The sequence below is a fragment of the Carcharodon carcharias genome, chromosome 24 (assembly GCF_017639515.1).
Source record: "Carcharodon carcharias isolate sCarCar2 chromosome 24, sCarCar2.pri, whole genome shotgun sequence".
In the NCBI taxonomy this organism is placed as follows: domain Eukaryota; kingdom Metazoa; phylum Chordata; class Chondrichthyes; order Lamniformes; family Lamnidae; genus Carcharodon; species Carcharodon carcharias.
In genome coordinates this window covers 13,904,191-13,926,549 of record NC_054490.1, presented here as the reverse complement: position 1 = coordinate 13,926,549, position 22,359 = coordinate 13,904,191, and positions in this window count along the sequence as shown.

Here is a 22,359-nt window from a genome sequence, read left to right as displayed (position 1 = left end):
GGACATAGATCCCAATATCACCCAGGACATAGATCCCAATATCCCCCAGGACATAGATCCAAATATCACCCGAGACATGGATCTCAGTATCACCCGGGACGTAAACACAAATATAACCCAGGACATAAAACCCAATATCAACCGGGAGATAAAGCCCCAATATCACCTAGGATATAAACCCCAATTTCACCCGGGATATAATCCCCAATATCACACGGGACAAAAACCCCAATATAACCAGGGACATAAAGCCCAGTATCACTCGGGACATATAGCCCAATATCACACGGGACATAGAGCCCAATATTACCCGGGACATAGACCCCAATATCACCAAGGACATAGATCCCAATATCACCCGGGACATAGATCCCAATATCAACCGGGACATAGATCCAAATATCAGCCGGGACATAAACCCCAATATCGCCCGGGACATAGATCCCAATATCACCCGGAACATAGACCCCAATATCACCTGGAGTATAACTCCGAATATCATCCGGGGTGTAAAAATCAAATATCATCTGAAATATGACCACAATATAAACCGGGATATAAACCCCAACATCACCCGGGATATTAACCCCAATATCTCACGGGATATAAAGTCCAATATCACCAGGGACATAAAGCCCAGTTTCACACGGGCCATATAGCCCAATATCACACGGGACATTGAGCCCAATATCAACCGGGACATAGAGCCCAATTTCACCCACGACATAAAGCCCAATATCACCCGCGACATAAAGCCCAATATCACCCGGGACATAAACCCAAAATCACCTGGGACATAAGTCCCAATATCACCTGGACATAAACCCCAATATCAGCCAGGGCATAAACCCAGGACATAGAACCCAATATCACGCGGGATATAGAACCCAATATCATCCGGGACATAGATCCTAATATCACCCGGGACATAAAACCCAATATCAACCGGGATATAGATTCCCAATATCACACCAGACATAAACCCTAATTTCACCCGGGACATAAACCCCACTATCACCCGGGACATAGACCTCAATAGCACCCAGGACATAGACCCCAATATCACCCGGGACATATATCCCAATATCATCCGGGACATAGATCCCAATATCATCCGGGACATAGATCCCAATATCATCCTGGACATAGATCCCAATATCACCAGGGACATAGATCCCAATATCACCCGGGACAAAAACCCCAATTTCACGTGGGACATAGACCCCTATATAACCCGGGATAAAAACCCCGAAATCACACAGGTTATAAACCCTAATATCACGAGGGACATAGATCACAATATCATCCGGGACATAGATCCCAATATCACCTGGGATATAAACCCCAATATCACCCAGGACATAGATCCCAATTTAAACTGGGACATGAACCCCAATATCACCCGGGACATAAGCCCCAATATCACCTGGCACATAAGCCCCCAAATCGCCCGGCACATAGTTCCCAATAACATTTGGGACATAGATCCCAATATCACCCGGGACATAAACCCCAATATAACCCGGGATATAAAGCCCAATATCACCCGGATTATAAATCCCAATATCACTATGGATGTAAAATTCAAATATCATCTGGAATCTAAATCACAATATCACGCAGAACATAATGCCCAATATCACCCGGGACATAAAGCCCAATATCATCCGGGACATAAAGCCCCAATATCAAACAGGACATAAACCCCAATTTCACGCGGGACATAAACCCCAATATCACCTGGGACATGAACGCCAATATCACACGGGACATAAACCCCAATATCGCATGGGACATAAACCCCAATATCGCCCAGGGCATAGATCCCAATATCACCCGTGACATAGACCCCAATATCACCCGGGACATAGACCCCAATATCACCCGGGACATAGACCCAAATATCACCCGGGACATAAACCAAAATAAAACCCAGGAATTAAACCCCAATTTTATCCGGGACATAAACTCCAATATCACGCGGGACATAGACCCCAATATCACCCAGGACATAGACCACAATATCACCCGGGTCATAGATCTCAATATCACCCGGGACACAAACCCCAAGATAACCCAGGATATAAAAGCCAATATTACCCGGGACTTAGATCAAAATATCACCCGGGACATGGATCCCAATGTCACCCGGGACATAGACCCCAATATCACCCAGATCATAGATCTCAATATCACCCGGGACACAAACCCCAATATAACCCAGGATATAAAACACAATATGACACGGGACATAAAGCCCCAATATCACCCAGGAAATAAACCCCAATATCACTCGGGATATAGATTCCCAAAATCACACAGGACATAAACCCCAATTTCACCCAGGACATAAACACCAATATCACCCGGGACATAGACCCCAACATCACCAGCGACATAGATCCCAATATCACCCTAGACATAGATCTCAATATCACCAAGGACACAAACCCCAATATCACCCATGACATAAAGCCCAATATCACCCGGGATATAAACCCCAATATCACCCGGGACATAAATCCCAATATCACCTGGAACATAGAACCCAATATCACCCGGGACATAGAGCCAATATCACCCAGGACTTGGACCCAATATCACCCGGGACATATATCCCAATATCATCCGGGACATAGATCCCAATATCACCTGGGACATAAACCTCAATATCGCCTGGGACATAGATCCCAATATCACCCGAGACATAGGTCCCAATAACACCCGGGACATAAACCCCAATATCACCCAGGATATAAAGCCCAAAATGACCCGGGACATAAACCCCAATAACACACGGGACATAAACCCCAATATCACTTGGGACATGAAGCCCAATATAATCCACAATATAAACCTCAATATCACCCGGAGGATAAATCGGAATATTGTCAGGGATGTAAAAATTAAATATCATCTGGAATATGAGCCACAATATAACCCGGGATATAAACCCCAATATCACACGGGATATAAACACCAATATCACTCGGGATATAAACCTCAATTTCACCCGGGATATAAAGTCCAATATCACCCACGACATAAACTCAAATATAACCCGGGATATAAACCCCAATATCACCCAGAGTATAAATTCGAATATCATCAGGGATGTAAAAATCAAATATCATCTGGAATATGAACTACAATATAACCCGGGATATAAACCCCAATAACACCCAGGATATAAACCCCAATAACACACGGGACATAAACCGAATTTCACCGGGGACATACACCCCAATATAACCTGGAATACAAACCCCAATATAAACCACGATATCACACGGAACATAAACCGCAAATCACCTGGGACATAAACCCCAATATCACCTGGGACATAAAACCCAATATCAGCCAGGACAAAAACCCGGGACATAGATCCCAATATCACGCGGGATATAGAACCCAATATTATCCGGGAAATAGATCCCAATATCACCTGGGACATAAAGCCCAATATCACCCGGGACATAAAGCCCAATATCACCTGGGACATAGACCCCAATATCACCCGGGAAATAAACCAAAATAACACCCGGGAATTAAACCCCATTTTACCCGGGACATAAACCCCAATATCTCGAGGGACATAGACCCCAATATCACCCAGGACATAGACCCCAATATCACCCGGGTCATAGATCTCAATATCACCCAGGGCACAAACCCCAATATAACCCAGGATATAAAAGCCAATATCACCCAGGACTTAGATCAAAATATCACCCGGGACATAAACCCCAATATCCCCCGGGACATGGACCCCAATATCACCCAGATCATAGATCTCAATATCACGCGGGACACAAACCCCAATATAACCCAGGATATAAAACCCAATATGACACGGGACATAAAGCCCCAATATCACCCAGGAAATAAACGCCAATATCACTCAGGATATAGATTCCCAAAATCACACAGGACATAAACCCCAATATCACCCGGGACATAAACACCAATATCACCCGGGACATAGACCCCAACATCACCCGGGACATAGATCCCAATATCACACTAGACATAGATCTCAATATCACCAAGGACACAAACCCCAATATCACCCTCGACATAAAGCCCAATATCACCCGGGATATAAACCCCAATATCACCCGGGACATAAATCCCAATATCACCTGGAACATAGACCCCAATATCAGCCGGGACATAGAGCCAATATCACCCAGGACATAGACCCAATATCACCCGGGACATAGATCCCAATATCCTCCGGGACATAGACCCCAATATCATCCAGGACATAGATCCCAAAATCACCCGGGAAATAGATCCCAAAATCGCCTGGGACATAGATCCCAATATCACCCGAGACATAGGTCCCAATAACAACCGGGACATAAACAGCAATATCACCCAGGATATAAAGCCCAATATGACCCGGGACATAAACCCCAATATCACACGGGACATAAACCCCAATATGACCCGGGACATGAATCCCAATATAATCCACGATATAAACCCCAATATCACCTGGAGGATAAATCGGAATATTGTCAGGGATGTAAAAATCAAATATCATCTGGAATATGAACCACAATATAACCCGGGATATAAAACCCAATATCACACGGGATATAAACCCCAATAACACCCAGGACATAAACCCCAATATCACCGTGGTCATAAACCCAATATCACCCGGGACATAAACCGGGACATAGATCCCAATATCATGCGGCATATAGAACGCAATATCATCCGGGACATAGATCCAAATATCACCCGGCATATAGATCCCAAAATCACCTGTGACATAGATCCCAATATCACCAGGATATAGATCCCAATATCACCCAGGACATAGATCCCAATATCCCCCAGGACATAGATCCAAATATCACCCAGGACATAAACCACAATATCACCCGGGACATAAGCCCCAATATAACCTGGGACATAACCCCCATATCGCCTGGAACATAGTTCCCAATAACATTTGGGACAAAGATCCTATATATCACCGGGGACATAAACCCCAAAAAAACCCGGGATATAAAGCCCAATATCACCCAGATTATAAATCCCAATATCACCAGGGATGTAAAATTCAAATATCATCTGGAATCTAAATCACAATATCACTCAGAATATAATGCCAAATACCACCCGGGACATATAGCACAATATCACCTGGGACATAAAGCCCCAATATCAGACAGGACATAAACCCCAATTAAACCCGGGACATAAACCTCAATATCACACGGGACATAAACCCCAATATCACACGGGACATAAACCCCAATATCACACGGGACATAAACCCCAATATCGCCAAGGGCATAGATCCCAATATCACCCGTGACATAAGCCCCAATATCACCCAGGACATAGACCCCAATATCATCCGGGACATAGACCCCAATATCACCCGGGACATAAACCACAATAACACCCGGGAATTAAACACCATTTTACCCGGGACATAAACCCCAATATCGCGAGGGACATAGACCCCAATATCACCCGGTTCATAGATCTCAATATCACCCAGGGCACAAACCCCAATATAACCCAGGATATAAAAGCCAATATCACCCAGGACTTAGATCAAAATATCACCCGGGACATAAACCCCAATATCCCCCGGGACATGGACCCCAATATCACCCAGATCATAGATCTCAATATCACCCGGGACACAAACCCCAATATAACCCAGGATATAAAACCCAATATGACACGGGACATAAAGCCCCAATATCACCCAGGAAATAAACCCCAATATCACTCGGGATATAGATTCCCAAAATCACACAGGACATAAACCCCAATTTCACCCGGGACATAAACACCAATATCACCCGGGACATAGACCCCAACATCACCCGGGACATAGATCCCAATATCACACTAGACATAGATCTCAATATCACCAAGGACGCAAACCCCAATATCACCCTCGATATAAAGCCCAATATCACCCGGGATATAAACACCAATATCACCCGGGACATAAATCCCAGTATCACCTGGAACATAGACCCCAATATCACCCGGGACATAGAGCCAATATCACCCAGGACTTGGACCCAATATCACCCGGGACATATATCCCAATATCATCCGGGACATAGATCCCAATATCACCTGGGACATAAACCTCAATATCGCCTGGGACATAGATCCCAATATCACCCGAGACATAGGTCCCAATAACACCCGGGACATAAACCCCAATATCACCCAGGATATAAAGCCCAAAATGACCCGGGACATAAACCCCAATAACACACGGGACATAAACCCCAATATCACTTGGGACATGAAGCCCAATATAATCCACAATATAAACCTCAATATCACCCGGAGGATAAATCGGAATATTGTCAGGGATGTAAAAATTAAATATCATCTGGAATATGAGCCACAATATAACCCGGGATATAAACCCCAATATCACACGGGATATAAACACCAATATCACTCGGGATATAAACCTCAATTTCACCCGGGATATAAAGTCCAATATCACCCACGACATAAACTCAAATATAACCCGGGATATAAACCCCAATATCACCCAGAGTATAAATTCGAATATCATCAGGGATGTAAAAATCAAATATCATCTGGAATATGAACTACAATATAACCCGGGATATAAACCCCAATAACACCCAGGATATAAACCCCAATAACACACGGGACATAAACCGAATTTCACCGGGGACATACACCCCAATATAACCTGGAATACAAACCCCAATATAAACCACGATATCACACGGAACATAAACCGCAAATCACCTGGGACATAAACCCCAATATCACCTGGGACATAAAACCCAATATCAGCCAGGACAAAAACCCGGGACATAGATCCCAATATCACGCGGGATATAGAACCCAATATTATCCGGGAAATAGATCCCAATATCACCTGGGACATAAAGCCCAATATCACCCGGGACATAAAGCCCAATATCACCTGGGACATAGACCCCAATATCACCCGGGAAATAAACCAAAATAACACCCGGGAATTAAACCCCATTTTACCCGGGACATAAACCCCAATATCTCGAGGGACATAGACCCCAATATCACCCAGGACATAGACCCCAATATCACCCGGGTCATAGATCTCAATATCACCCAGGGCACAAACCCCAATATAACCCAGGATATAAAAGCCAATATCACCCAGGACTTAGATCAAAATATCACCCGGGACATAAACCCCAATATCCCCCGGGACATGGACCTCAATATCACCCAGATCATAGATCTCAATATCACGCGGGACACAAACCCCAATATAACCCAGGATATAAAAGCCAATATCACCCAGGACTTAGATCAAAATATCACCCGGGACATAAACCCCAATATCCCCCGGGACATGGACCCCAATATCACCCAGATCATAGATCTCAATATCACGCGGGACACAAACCCCAATATAACCCAGGATATAAAACCCAATATGACACGGGACATAAAGCCCCAATATCACCCAGGAAATAAACCCCAATATCACTCAGGATATAGATTCCCAAAATCACACAGGACATAAACCCCAATATCACCCGGGACATAAACACCAATATCACCCGGGACATAGACCCCAACATCACCCGGGACATAGATCCCAATATCACACTAGACATAGATCTCAATATCACCAAGGACACAAACCCCAATATCACCCTCGACATAAAGCCCAATATCACCCGGGATATAAACCCCAATATCACCCGGGACATAAATCCCAATATCACCTGGAACATAGACCCCAATATCAGCCGGGACATAGAGCCAATATCACCCAGGACATAGACCCAATATCACCCGGGACATAGATCCCAATATCCTCCGGGACATAGACCCCAATATCATCCAGGACATAGATCCCAAAATCACCCGGGAAATAGATCCCAAAATCGCCTGGGACATAGATCCCAATATCACCCGAGACATAGGTCCCAATAACAACCGGGACATAAACAGCAATATCACCCAGGATATAAAGCCCAATATGACCCGGGACATAAACCCCAATATCACACGGGACATAAACCCCAATATGACCCGGGACATGAATCCCAATATAATCCACGATATAAACCCCAATATCACCTGGAGGATAAATCGGAATATTGTCAGGGATGTAAAAATCAAATATCATCTGGAATATGAACCACAATATAACCCGGGATATAAAACCCAATATCACACGGGATATAAACCCCAATAACACCCAGGACATAAACCCCAATATCACCGTGGTCATAAACCCAATATCACCCGGGACATAAACCGGGACATAGATCCCAATATCATGCGGCATATAGAACGCAATATCATCCGGGACATAGATCCAAATATCACCCGGGATATAGATCCCAAAATCACCTGTGACATAGATCCCAATATCACCAGGATATAGATCCCAATATCACCCAGGACATAGATCCCAATATCCCCCAGGACATAGATCCAAATATCACCCAGGACATGGATCTCATTATCACCCGGGACATAAACACAAATATAACCCAGGACATAAACCCCAATATGAACCGGGAGATAAAGCCCCAATATCACCTAGGACATAAACCCCAATTTCACCCGGGATATAAGCCCCAATATCACACGGGACATAAACCCCATTATAACCAGGGACATAAAGCCCAGTATCACTCAGGACATATTGCCCAATATCACACAGGACATAGAGCCCAATATCACCCGGGACATAGACCCCAATATCACCAGGGACATAGATCCCAATATCACCTGGGACATAGATCCCAATATCACCCGGGACATAGATCCAAATATCAGCCAGGACATAAACCCCAATATCGCCCGGGACATAGATCCCAATATCACCCGGAACATAGACCCCAATATCACCTGGAGTATAACTCCGAATATCATCCGGGGTGTAAAAATCAAATATCATCTGAAATATGACCACAATATAACCCGGGATATAAACCCCAACATCACCCGGGATATTAACCCCAATATCTCACGGGATATAAAGTCCAATATCACCAGGGACATAAAGCCCAGTTTCACACGGGCCATATAGCCCAATATCACACGGGGCATAGAGCCCAATATCACACGGAATATAGAGCCCAATATCACCCGGGACATAGACCCCAATATCACCCGCGACATAAAGCCCAATATCACCCGGGACATAAACCCAAAATCACCTGGGACATAAGTCCCAATATCACCTGGACATAAACCCCAATATCAGCCAGGGCATAAACCCAGGACATAGATCCCAATATCACGCTGGATATAGAACCCATTATCATCCGGGACACAGATCCTAATATCACCCGGGACATAAAACCCAATATCAACCGGGATATAGATTCCCAATATCACACCAGACATAAACCCTAATTTCACCCGGGACATAAACCCCACTATCACCCGGGACATAGAACTCAATAGCACCCAGGACATAGACCCCAATATCACCCGGGACATAGATCCCAATATCATCCGGGACATAGATCCCAATATCATCCGGGACATAGATCCCAATATCACCAGGGACATAGACCCCAATATCACCCGGGACAAAAACCCCAATTTCACGTAGGACATAGACCCCTATATAACCCGGGATAAAAACCCCGAAATCACACAGGTTATAAACCCTAATATCACGAGGGACATAGATCACAATATCATCCGGGACATAGATCCCAATATCACCTGGGATATAAACCCCAATATCACCCAGGACATAGATCCCAATTTAAACTGGGACATGAACCCCAATATCACCCGGGACATAAGCCCCAATATCACCTGGCACATAAGCCCCCATATCGCCCGGAACATAGTTCCCAATAGCATTTGGGACATAGATCCCAATATCACCCGGGACATAAACCCCAATATAACCCGGGATATAAAGCCCAATATCACCCGGATTATAAATCCCAATATCACTATGGATGTAAAATTCAAATATCATCTGGAATCTAAATCACAATATCACACAGAACATAATGCCCAATATCACCCGGGACATAAAGCCCAATATCATCCGGGACATAAAGCCCCAATATCAAACAGGACATAAACCCCAATTTCACGCGGGACATAAACCCCAATATCACCCGGGACATGAACGCCAATATCACACGGGACATAAACCCCAATATCGCATGGGACATAAACCCCAATATCGCCCAGGGCATAGATCCCAATATCACCCGTGACATAGACCCCAATATCACCCGGGACATAGACCCCAATATCACCCGGGACATAAACCAAAATAAAACCCGGGAATTAAAACCCAATTTTATCCGGGACATAAACTCCAATATCACGCGGGACATAGACCCCAATATCACCCAGGACATAGACCACAATATCACCCGGGTCATAGATCTCAATTTCACCCGGGACACAAACCCCATTATAACCCAGGATATAAAAGACAATATGACACGGGACATAAAGCCCCAATATCACCCAGGAAATAAACCCCAATATCACTCGGGATAAAGATTCCCAAAATCACACAGGACATAAACCCCAATTTCACCCGGGACATAAACACCAATATCACCCGGGACATAGACCCCAACATCACCAGCGACATAGATCCCAATATCAGCCTAGACATAGATCTCAATATCACCAAGGACACAAACCCCAATATCACCCTCGACATAAAGCCCAATATCACCCGGGATATAAACCCCAATATCACCCGGGACATAAATCCCAATATCACCCGGGACATAGAGCCAATATCACCCAGGACATAGACCCAATATCACCCGGGACATATATCCCAATATCATCCGAGACATAGATCCCAATATCTCCCAGGACATAGATCCCAATATCACCTGGGACATAAACCTCAATATCGCCTGGGACATAGATCCCAATATCACCCGAGACATAGGTCCCAATAACACCCGGGACATAAACCCCAATATCACCCAGGATATAAAGCCAAAAATGACCCGGGACATAAACCCCAATAGCACACGGGACATAAACCCCAATATCACTTGGGACATGAAGCCCAATATAATCCACAATATAAACCCCAATATCACCCGGAGGATAAATCGGAATATTGTCAGGGATGTAAAAATTAAATATCATCTGGAATATGAGCCACAATATAACCCGGGATATAAACCCCAATATCACACGGGATATAAACACCAATATCACTCGGGACATAAACCTCAATTTCACCCGGGATATAAAGTCCAATATCACCCACGACATAAACTCAAATATAACCCGGGATATAAACCCCAATATCACCCAGATTATAAATTCGAATATCATCAGGGATGTAAAAATCAAATATCATCTGGAATATGAACTACAATATAACCCGGGATATAAACCCCAATATCACCCAGGATATACACCCCAATAACACACGGGACATAAACCAAATTTCACCGGGGACATACACCCCAATATAACCTGGAATACAAACCCCAATATAAACCACGAAATCACACGGAACATAAACCGCAAATCACCTTGGACATAAACCCCAATATCACCTGGGACATAAAACCCAATATCAGCCAGGACAAAAACCCGGGACATAGATCCCAATATCACGCGGGATATAGAACCCAATATTATCCTGGAAATAGATCCCAATATCACCTGGGACATAAAGCCCAATATCACCCGGGACATAAAGCCCAATATCACCTGGGACATAGAGCCCTATATCACCCGGGTAATAGAGCCCAATATCACCCGCGTAATAGAGCCCAATATCACCCGGGTAATAGAGCCCAATATCACCAGGGACATAAACCACAATATCATCCAGGACATAAACCACAATATCACCCAGGATATAGATTCCCAATATCACACAGGACATAAACCCCAATTTCACCCGGGACATAAACCCCTATCTCACCCAGGACATAAGCCCCAATATCACCTGGGACATAAAGACCCAATATCACACAGGACAAAAACCCGAATTTCACCGGGACATAAACCCCAATATCACCCGGGACATGAACCCCAATATCACCCAGGACATAAACCCCAATATCACACGGCTCATAAAGCCCATTATCACACGGGACATAAACCCCAATATCGCCCAGGGCATAGATCCCAATATCACCCATGACATTGACCCCAATATCACCCGGAACAAAGACCCCAATATCACCCAGGACATAAACCACAATATCACCCGGGAATTAAACCCCAATTTTACCCGGGACATAGACCCCAATATCACCCGGGACATAGACACTAATATCACCCGGGTCATAGATCTCAATATCACCCGGGACACAAACACCAATATAAACCAGGATATAAAACCCAATATCACCCAGGACATAAAGCCCCAATATCACCCGGGACACAGATCAAAATATCATCAGGGCCATAAACCAAAATATCACCCGGGACATAGACCCCAATATCACCCGGGACATGGACCCCAATATCACCCGGGTCATAGTTCTCAATATCACCCGGGACACAAAACCCAATATAACCCCGGATATAAAACACAATATCACCCGGGACATAGATCAAAATTTCACCGGGGACATAAACCCTAATAACACCCGGGACATAAACCCCAATATCGTCCAGGAAATAAACCACAATATCACTCGTGATATAGATTCCCAAAATCACACAGGACATAAACCCCAATTTCACCTGGGACATAAACCCCAATATCACCTGGGACATAGACCCCAATATCACCCGGGACATAGACCCCAATATCACCCGGGACATAGACCCCAATATCACCCGGGATATAAAACCCAATATCACGCGGGACATAAAACCCAATATCACGCGGAACATAAAGACCCAATATCACCAGGGACATAATCCTCAATTTCACACAGGACATAAACCCCAATATCACCCATGACATAAAGCCCAATATCACCCGGGATATAAACCCCAATATCACCCGGGACATAAATCCCTATATCATCTGGAACATAGTCCCCAATATCACCTGGGACATAGACCCAATATCACTCAGGACATAGACCCAATAACACCCAGGACATATATCACAATATCACTCGGGACATAAACCCCAGTTTCACCCGGGCCATAAACCCAGAAATAACCCGGGATATAAACCCCAATATCACACAGGTTATAAACCCCAACATCACCTAGGACATAAACCCCAATATAACCCGGGACATAAACCCCAATATCACCCGGGACATAAACTCCAATATCACCCGGGACATAAACTCCAATATCACCCGGGACATAGATCCCAATATCACCCGGGACACAGGTCCCAACATTACCTGAGACATAAACCCCAAAATCATCTGGGACATAAACCCCAATATCACCCGGGATATAAAGTCCAATATCACCCGTGACATAAAGCCCAACATCACCTGGAGTATAAATCCGAATATCATCCGGGAGGTAAAGATCGAATATCATCTGGAATATGAACCACAATATAACCCGGGATATAAACCCCAACATCACCCGGGATATTAATCCCAAAATCACCCGGGACATCAACCCCAAAATCACCCGGGACATAAACCCCAATATCAGCCAGGAAAAAAACACGGGACATAAATCCCAATATCACGCGGGATATAGAACCCAATATTATCCGGGACATAGATCCCAACATCACCCGGGACATAAAGCCCAATATCACCCGGGACATAAAGCCCAATATCACTCAGGACATAGAGCCCAATATCACCCGTCAAATAAACCACAATATCACCCAGGACATAACCCAAAATATAACCCGGGATATAGATTCCCAATATCACACAGGACATAAACCCCAATTTCATCCGGAACATAAACCCCAATATCGCCCGGGACATAAGCCCCAATATCACTTGGGGCATAAGCCCCCATATCGCCTGGAACATAGTTCCCAATAACATTTGGGACATAGATCCCAATATCACCCAGGACATAAACCCCAATATAACCCGGGATATAAAGCCCAATATCACCCGGATTATAAATCCCAATATCACCAGGGATGTAAAATTCAAATATCATCTGGAATCTAAATCACAATATCACCCAGAACATAATCCCCAATATCACCCGGGACATAAAGCCCAATATCACACAGGACATAAACCCGAATTTCACCCGGGACATAAACCCCAATATCACCTGGGACATGAACCCCAATATCACCCGGGAAATAAATCCCAATATCACTCGGGAGATAGATTCCCAAAATCACACGGGACATAAACCCCAATATCACCCGGGACTTAGACCCCAATATCACCCGGGAATTAGACCCCAATATCACCCGGGACATAGATCCCAATATCATCCGGGACATAGATCCCAATATCACCCGGGACATAGATCCCAATATCACCCGAGACATAGGTCCCAATAACACACGGGACATAAACCAAAATATCATCCAGGATATAAAGCCCAATATCACCCGGGACATAAACCCTAATACCACACGGGACATAAACCCCAATATCAGCTGGGACATGAACCCCAAACAATCCACGATATAAACCCCAATATCACCTGGAGGATAAATCGGAATATTGTCAGGGATGTAAAAATCAAATATCATCTGGAATATGAACCACAATATAACCCAGGATATAAACCCCAATATCACACGGGATATAAACCCCAGTATCACCCGGGACATAAACTCCAATATCACCTGGGACATAGATCCCAATATCACCCGGGACACAGGTCCCAACATTACCTGGGACATAAACCCCAATATCATCTGGGACATAAACCCCAATATCACCCGGGATATAAAGTCCAATATCACCCGTGACATAAAGCCCAATATCACCTGGAGTATAAATCCGAATATCATCTGGGAGGTAAAGATCGGATATCATCTGGAATATGAACCAAAATATCACCCGGGATATAAACCCCAACATCACCCGGGATATTAATCCCAAAATCACCCGGGACATCAACCCCAATTTCACCCGGGACATAAACCCCAATTTCACCCGGGACATAAACCCCAATATCACCTGGAGTATAAATCCGAATATCATCCGGGATGTAAAAATAAAATATCATCTGGAATATGAACCACAATATAACCCAGGAAACAAACCCCAACATCAAACGGGATATTAACCCCAAAATCAGCCGGGACATAAACCCCAATTTCACCCGGGACATAAACCCCAATTTCACCCGGGACATAAACCCAAATATAGCCCAGGATATAAACCCCAATATCACCCGGGATATAAACCCCCATATCACCCGGGACATAAACCCCAATATCACCCAGGACATAAACCCGGGACATAGATCCCAATATCACCTGGGACATAGAACTAAATATCACCCAGGACATAGATGCCCAACATCACCCGGGATATAAACCACAATATCACCCGGGACATAAACCCCAATATCAGCGAGGACATAAACCCCAATATCACCCGGGACATAAACCCCAATAACAGCCGGGATATAGACCCCAATATCAGCCGGGACATAGATCCCAATATCACCCGGGACATAAACCCCAATATCACATGGGACATAAACCACAATATAATCCACGATATAAACTCCAACATCACCCGGAGGTTAAATCGGAATATTGTCAGGGATGTAAAAATTAAATTTCATCTGGAATATGAACCACAATAGAACCCAGGATATAAACCCCAATATCACACGGGATATAAACCCCAATATCACTTGGGACATAAACCCCAATTTCGCCAGGGATATAAAGTCCAATATCACCCAGGACATAAACCCCAATATCACCGTGATCATAAACCACAATATCACCCAGGACATAAACCCCAATATCACCGTGGTCATAAACCCCAATTTCACCTGGGACATAAACCCCAATATCACCGTGATCATAAACCACAATATCACCCAGGACATAAACTCCAATATCACCGTGGTCATAAACCCCAATTTCAGCTGGGACATAAACCCCAATATCACCCGGGACATAAACCCTAATATCACCCGCGGCATAAACTCAAATATAACCCGGGATATAAACCCCATAATCACCCAGAGCATAAATTCCAATATCATCAGGGATGTAAAAATCAAATATCATCTGGAATATGAACTACAATATAACCCGGGATATAAACCCCAATATCACGCAGGATACAAACCCCAATAACACCCGGGATATAGAGCCCAATATCACCCGGGTCATAGAGCCCAATATCACCCGGGACATAAACCACAATATCACCCAGGACATAAACCTCAATAACACCCGGGATATAGATTCCCAATATCACACAGGACATAAACCCCAATTTCACCTGGGACATAAACACCAATATCACCCGGGACATAAGCCCCAATATCACCTGGGACATAAGCCCCCATATCGCGCGGAACATAGTTCCCAATAACATTTGGGACATAGATCCCAATATCACCCGGGACATAAACCCCAATATAACCCGGGATATAAAGCCCAATATGACCTGGATTATAAATCCCAATTTAACCAGGGATGTAAAATTGAAATATTATCTGGAATCTAAATCACAATATCACCCAGAACATAATCCCCAATATCACCCGGGACATAAAGCCCAATATCACCCGGGACATAAAGCCCCAATATCACACAGGACATAAACCCGAATTTCACCCGGGACATAAACCGCAATATCACCCGGGACATAAACCACAATATCACACGGCACATAAACCTCATTATCACATGGGACATAAACCCCAATATCGCCCCGGGACATAGAGCCCAATATCACCCGGCATATAAACCACAATATCACCCAGGACATAACCCACAATATAACCCTGGATATAGATTCCCAATAGCGCACAGGAGATAAACCATAATTTCACCCGGGACATAAACCCCAATATCACCCGGGACATAAACCACAATATCACACGGCACATAAACCTCATTATCACATGGGACATAAACCCCAATATCGCCCCGGGACATAGAGCCCAATATCACCCGGCATATAAACCACAATATCACCCAGGACATAACCCACAATATAACCCTGGATATAGATTCCCAATAGCGCACAGGAGATAAACCATAATTTCACCCGGGACATAAACCCCAATATCACACGGGATATAAACCCCAATATCACTCGGGATATAAACCCCAATTTCACCCGGGCCATAAACCCAGATATAACTCGGGATATAAACCCCAATATCAGAGAGGTTATAAACCCCAATATCACCAGGACATAAAAACCAATATCACCTGGGCCATAAACCCCAATATCACACGGCACATAAACTCCAATATCACCCGGGACATAGATCCCAATATCACCCGGGACACAGGTCCCAACATTACCTGGGACATAAACCCCAATATCACCTGGGATATAAACCCCAATATCAGCCAGGACAAAAACCCGGGACATAAATCCCAATATCACGCGGGATATAGAACCCAATATTATCCGGGACATAGATCCCAATATCACCCGGGAAATAAAGCCCAATATCACCCGGGACATAAAGCCCAATATCACCCGGGAAAGAGAGCCCAATATCACCCGGGACATAAACCACAATATCACCCAGGACATAACCCACAATATAACCCGGTATATAGATTCCCAATATCACACAGGACATAAACCCCAATTTCACCCGGGACTTAAACCGCAATATCACCCGGGACATAAGCCCCAATATCAGCTGGGACATAAGCCCCCATATCGCCCAGAACATAGTTCCCAATAACATTTGGGACATAGATCCCAATATCACCCGGGACATAAACCCCAATATAACCCGGGATATAAAGCTCAATATCACCCGGATTTTAAATCCCAATATCACCAGGGATGTAAAATTCAAATATCATCTGGAATCTAATCACAATATCACCCAGAACATAATCCCCAATATCACCCGGGACATAAAGCCCAATATCACCCGGGACATAAAGCCCCAATATCACACAGGACATAAACCCCAATTTCACCCGGGACATAAACTGCAATATCACCCGGGACATGAACCCAAATATCACCCGGGACATAAACCCCAATATCACACAGGATAAAAACCCCAATATCACCTAGGACATAAACCCCAATATCACCCGGGACATAAACCCCAATATCACCCGGGACATAGATCCCAATATCATCCGGGACACAGGTTCCAACGTTGCCTGGGACATAAACCCCAATATCATCTGGGACATAAACCCCAATATCACCCAGGATATAAAGTCAAATATCACCCGTGACATAAAGCCCAATATCACCTGGAGTATAAATCCGAATATCATCCGGGAGGTAAAGATCGAATATCACCTGGAATATGAACCACAATATAACCCGGGATATAAACCCCAATATCACACGGGATATAAACCCCAATATCACTCGGGATATAAAACCCAATTTCAACTGGGCCGTAAACCTAGATATAACCCAGGATATGAACCCCAATATCACACAGGTTATAAACCCCAATATCACCTAGGACATAAATCCCAATATCGCCCGTGACATAAACCCCAATATCACCCGGGAAATAAACTCCAATATCACCCGGGACATCGATCCCAATATCACCCGGGACACAGGTCCCAACATTACCTGGGAAATAAACCCCAATATCATCTGGGACATAAACCCCAATATCACCCGGGATATAAAGTCCAATATCACCCGTGACATTAAGCCCAATATCACCTGGAGTATAAATCCGAATATCATTCGGGAGGTAAAGATCGAATATCATCTGGAATATGAACCACAATATCACCCGAGATATAAACCCCAACATCACCCGGGATATTAATCCCAAAATCACCCGGGACATCAACCCCAATTTCACCCGGGACATAAACCCCAATATCACCTGGAGTATAAATCCGAATATCACCCGGGATTTAAAAATAAAATATCGTCTGGAATATGAACCACAATATAACCCGGGAAACAAACCCCAAGATCAACCGGGACATTAACCCCAAAATCAGCCGGGACATAAACCCCAATTTCACCCGGGACATAAACCCCAATTTCACCCGGGACATAAACCCCAATTTCACCCGGGACAGAAACCCCAATATAGCCCAGGATATAAACCCCAATATCACCCGGGATATAAACCCCCATATCACCCGGGACATAAACCCCAATATCACCCAGGACATAAACACGGGACATAGATCCCAACATCACCCGGGATATAAACCACAATATCACCCGGGACATAAACCCCAATATCATCGAGGACATAAACCCCAATATCACCCGGGACATAAACCCCAATAACAGCCGGGATATATACCCCAATATCAGCCGGGACATGGATCCCAATATCACCCGTAACATAAACCCCAATATCACCCAGGACATGAACCCTAATATCACCTGGGACATAAACCCCAATGTCACCCGGGATATAGACCCCAATATCAGCCGGGATATAGATCCGAATATCAGCCAGGACATAAACCCCAATATCACCCGGGCCATAAACCACAATATCACTCGGGCCATAAACACCAATATCACCCGGGACATAAAGCCCAATATCACCCAGGACATAGACCCCAATATCACCCTGGAAATAGACCGCAATATCACCCGGGACATAGATCCAAATATCACCCTAGACATAGATCTCAATATCACCCGGGACACAAACCCCAATATAACCTGCGATATAAAACCCAATATCACCCAGGATATAAAGCCCAATATCACCCGGGACATAAAACCCAATATCACATGGGAAATAAACCCCAATAACACCTGGGACATGAACCCCAATATAATCCACGATATAAACCCCAACATCACCCGGAGGTTAAATCGGAATATTGTCAGGGATGTAAAGATCAAATATCATCTGGAATATGAACCACAATATAACCCGGGATATAAAACCCAATATCACACGGGATATAAACCCCAATATCACTTGGGACATAAACCCCAATTTCACCAGGGATATAAAGTCCAATATCACCCAGGACATAAACCCCAATATCACCGTGGTCATAAACCCCAATTTCACCTGGGACATAAACCCCAATATCACCCGGGACATAAACCCTAATATCACCCGCGACATAAACTCAAATATAACCCGGGATATAAACCCCATAATCACCCAGAGTATAAATTCGAATATCATCAGGGATGTAAAAATCAAATATCATCTGGAATATGAACTACAATATAACCCGGGATATAAACCCAAATATCACCCAGGATATAAACCCCAATAACACCCGGGACATAAACCGAATTTCACCGGGGACATACACCCCAATATAACCTGGAATACAAACCCCGATATAAACCACGATATCACAAGGAACGTAAACCCCAATATCACCTGGGACATAAACCCCAATATCACCTGGGACATAAACCCCAATATCAGCCAGGACAAAAACCAGGGACATAGATCCCAATATCACGCGGGATAAAGAACCCAATATTATCCTGGAAATAGATCCCAATATCACCCGGGACATAAAGCCCAATATCACCCGGGACATAAAGCCCAATATCACCCGGGACATAAAGCCCAATATCACCCGGGTCATAGAGCCCAATATCACCCGGGACATAAACCACAATATCACCCGGGACACAAACCACAATATAACCCAGGATATAGATTCCCAATATCACACAGGACATAAACCCCAAATTTCACCCGGGACATGAACCCCAATATCACCCGGGACATAAGACCCAATATCACCTTGGACATAAGCCCCCATATTGCCCGGAACATAGTTCCCAATAACATTTGGGACATAGATCCCAATATCACCCGGGACATAAACCCCAATATAACCCGGGATAAAAAGCCCAATATGACCCGGATTATAAATCCCAATTTAACAAGGGATGTAAAATTGAAATATCATCTGGAATCTAAATCACAATATCACCCAGAACATAATCCCCAATATCACCCGGGACATAAAGCCCAATATCACCCGGGACATAAAGCCCCAATATCACACAGGACATAAACCCGAATTTCACCCGGGACATAAACCGCAATATCACCCGGGACATGAACCCCAATATCACCCGGGACATAAACCCCAACATCACACGGCACATAAACCTCATTATCACACGGGACATAAAAACCAATAACGCCCCGGGACATAGAGCCCAATATCAGCCGGCACATAAACCACAATATCACCCAGGACATTACCCACAATATAACCCGGGATATAGATTCCCAATATCACACAGGAGATAAACCATAATTTCACCCGGGTCATAAACCCCAATATCACACGGGATATAAACCCGAATATCACTCGGGACATAAACCCCAATTTCACGCGGCCATAAACCCAGATATAACTCGGGATATAAACCCCAATATCACACAGGTTATAAACCCCAATATCACCAGGACATAAAGCCCAATATCACCTGGGCCATAAAGCCCAATATCACACGGCACATAAACTCCAATTTCACCCGGGACATAAACCCCAATATCACCCGGGACATAAGCCCCAATATCACCTGGGACATAAGCCCCCATATCGCCCGGAACATAGTTCCCAATAACATTTGCGACATAGATCCCAATATCACCTGGGACATAAACCCCAATATAACACGCGATATAAAGCGCAATATCACCCGGAACATAATCCCCAATATCACCCGGGACATAAAACCCAATATCGCCCAGGGCATAGATCACAATATCACCCGTGACATAGACCCCAATATCACGCGGGACATAGATCCCAATATCACCCGGGATATAAACCACAATATTACCCAGGACATTAACTCCAATTTTACACTGGACATAAACCCCGATATCACATGGGACATAGACCCCAATTTCACCCAGGACAAAAACCCCAAAATCACCTGGGCCATGAACCACAATATCACCCGGGATATAAAACCTAATATGACATGGGACATAAACCCCGAATATCACCCCGGACATAATCCCCAATTTCACCCAGGACATAAACCTCAATATCACCCGGGACATAGATCAAAATTTCACCTGGGACATAAACCCCAATATCACCCAGGACATAAACCCCAATATCACCCGGGAAATAAACCCCAATATCACTGAGGATATAGATTCCCAAAATCACACAGGACATAAAGCCGAATATCACTAGGGACAATATGCCCAATATCACCCGGGAAATAAACCCCAATATCACCCAGGACATGAACCCTAATATCACTTGGGACATAAACCCCAATAACAGTCGGGATATAGACCCCAATATCAGCTGGGACATAGATCCCAATATCAGCCGTTATATAAACCCCAATATCACCC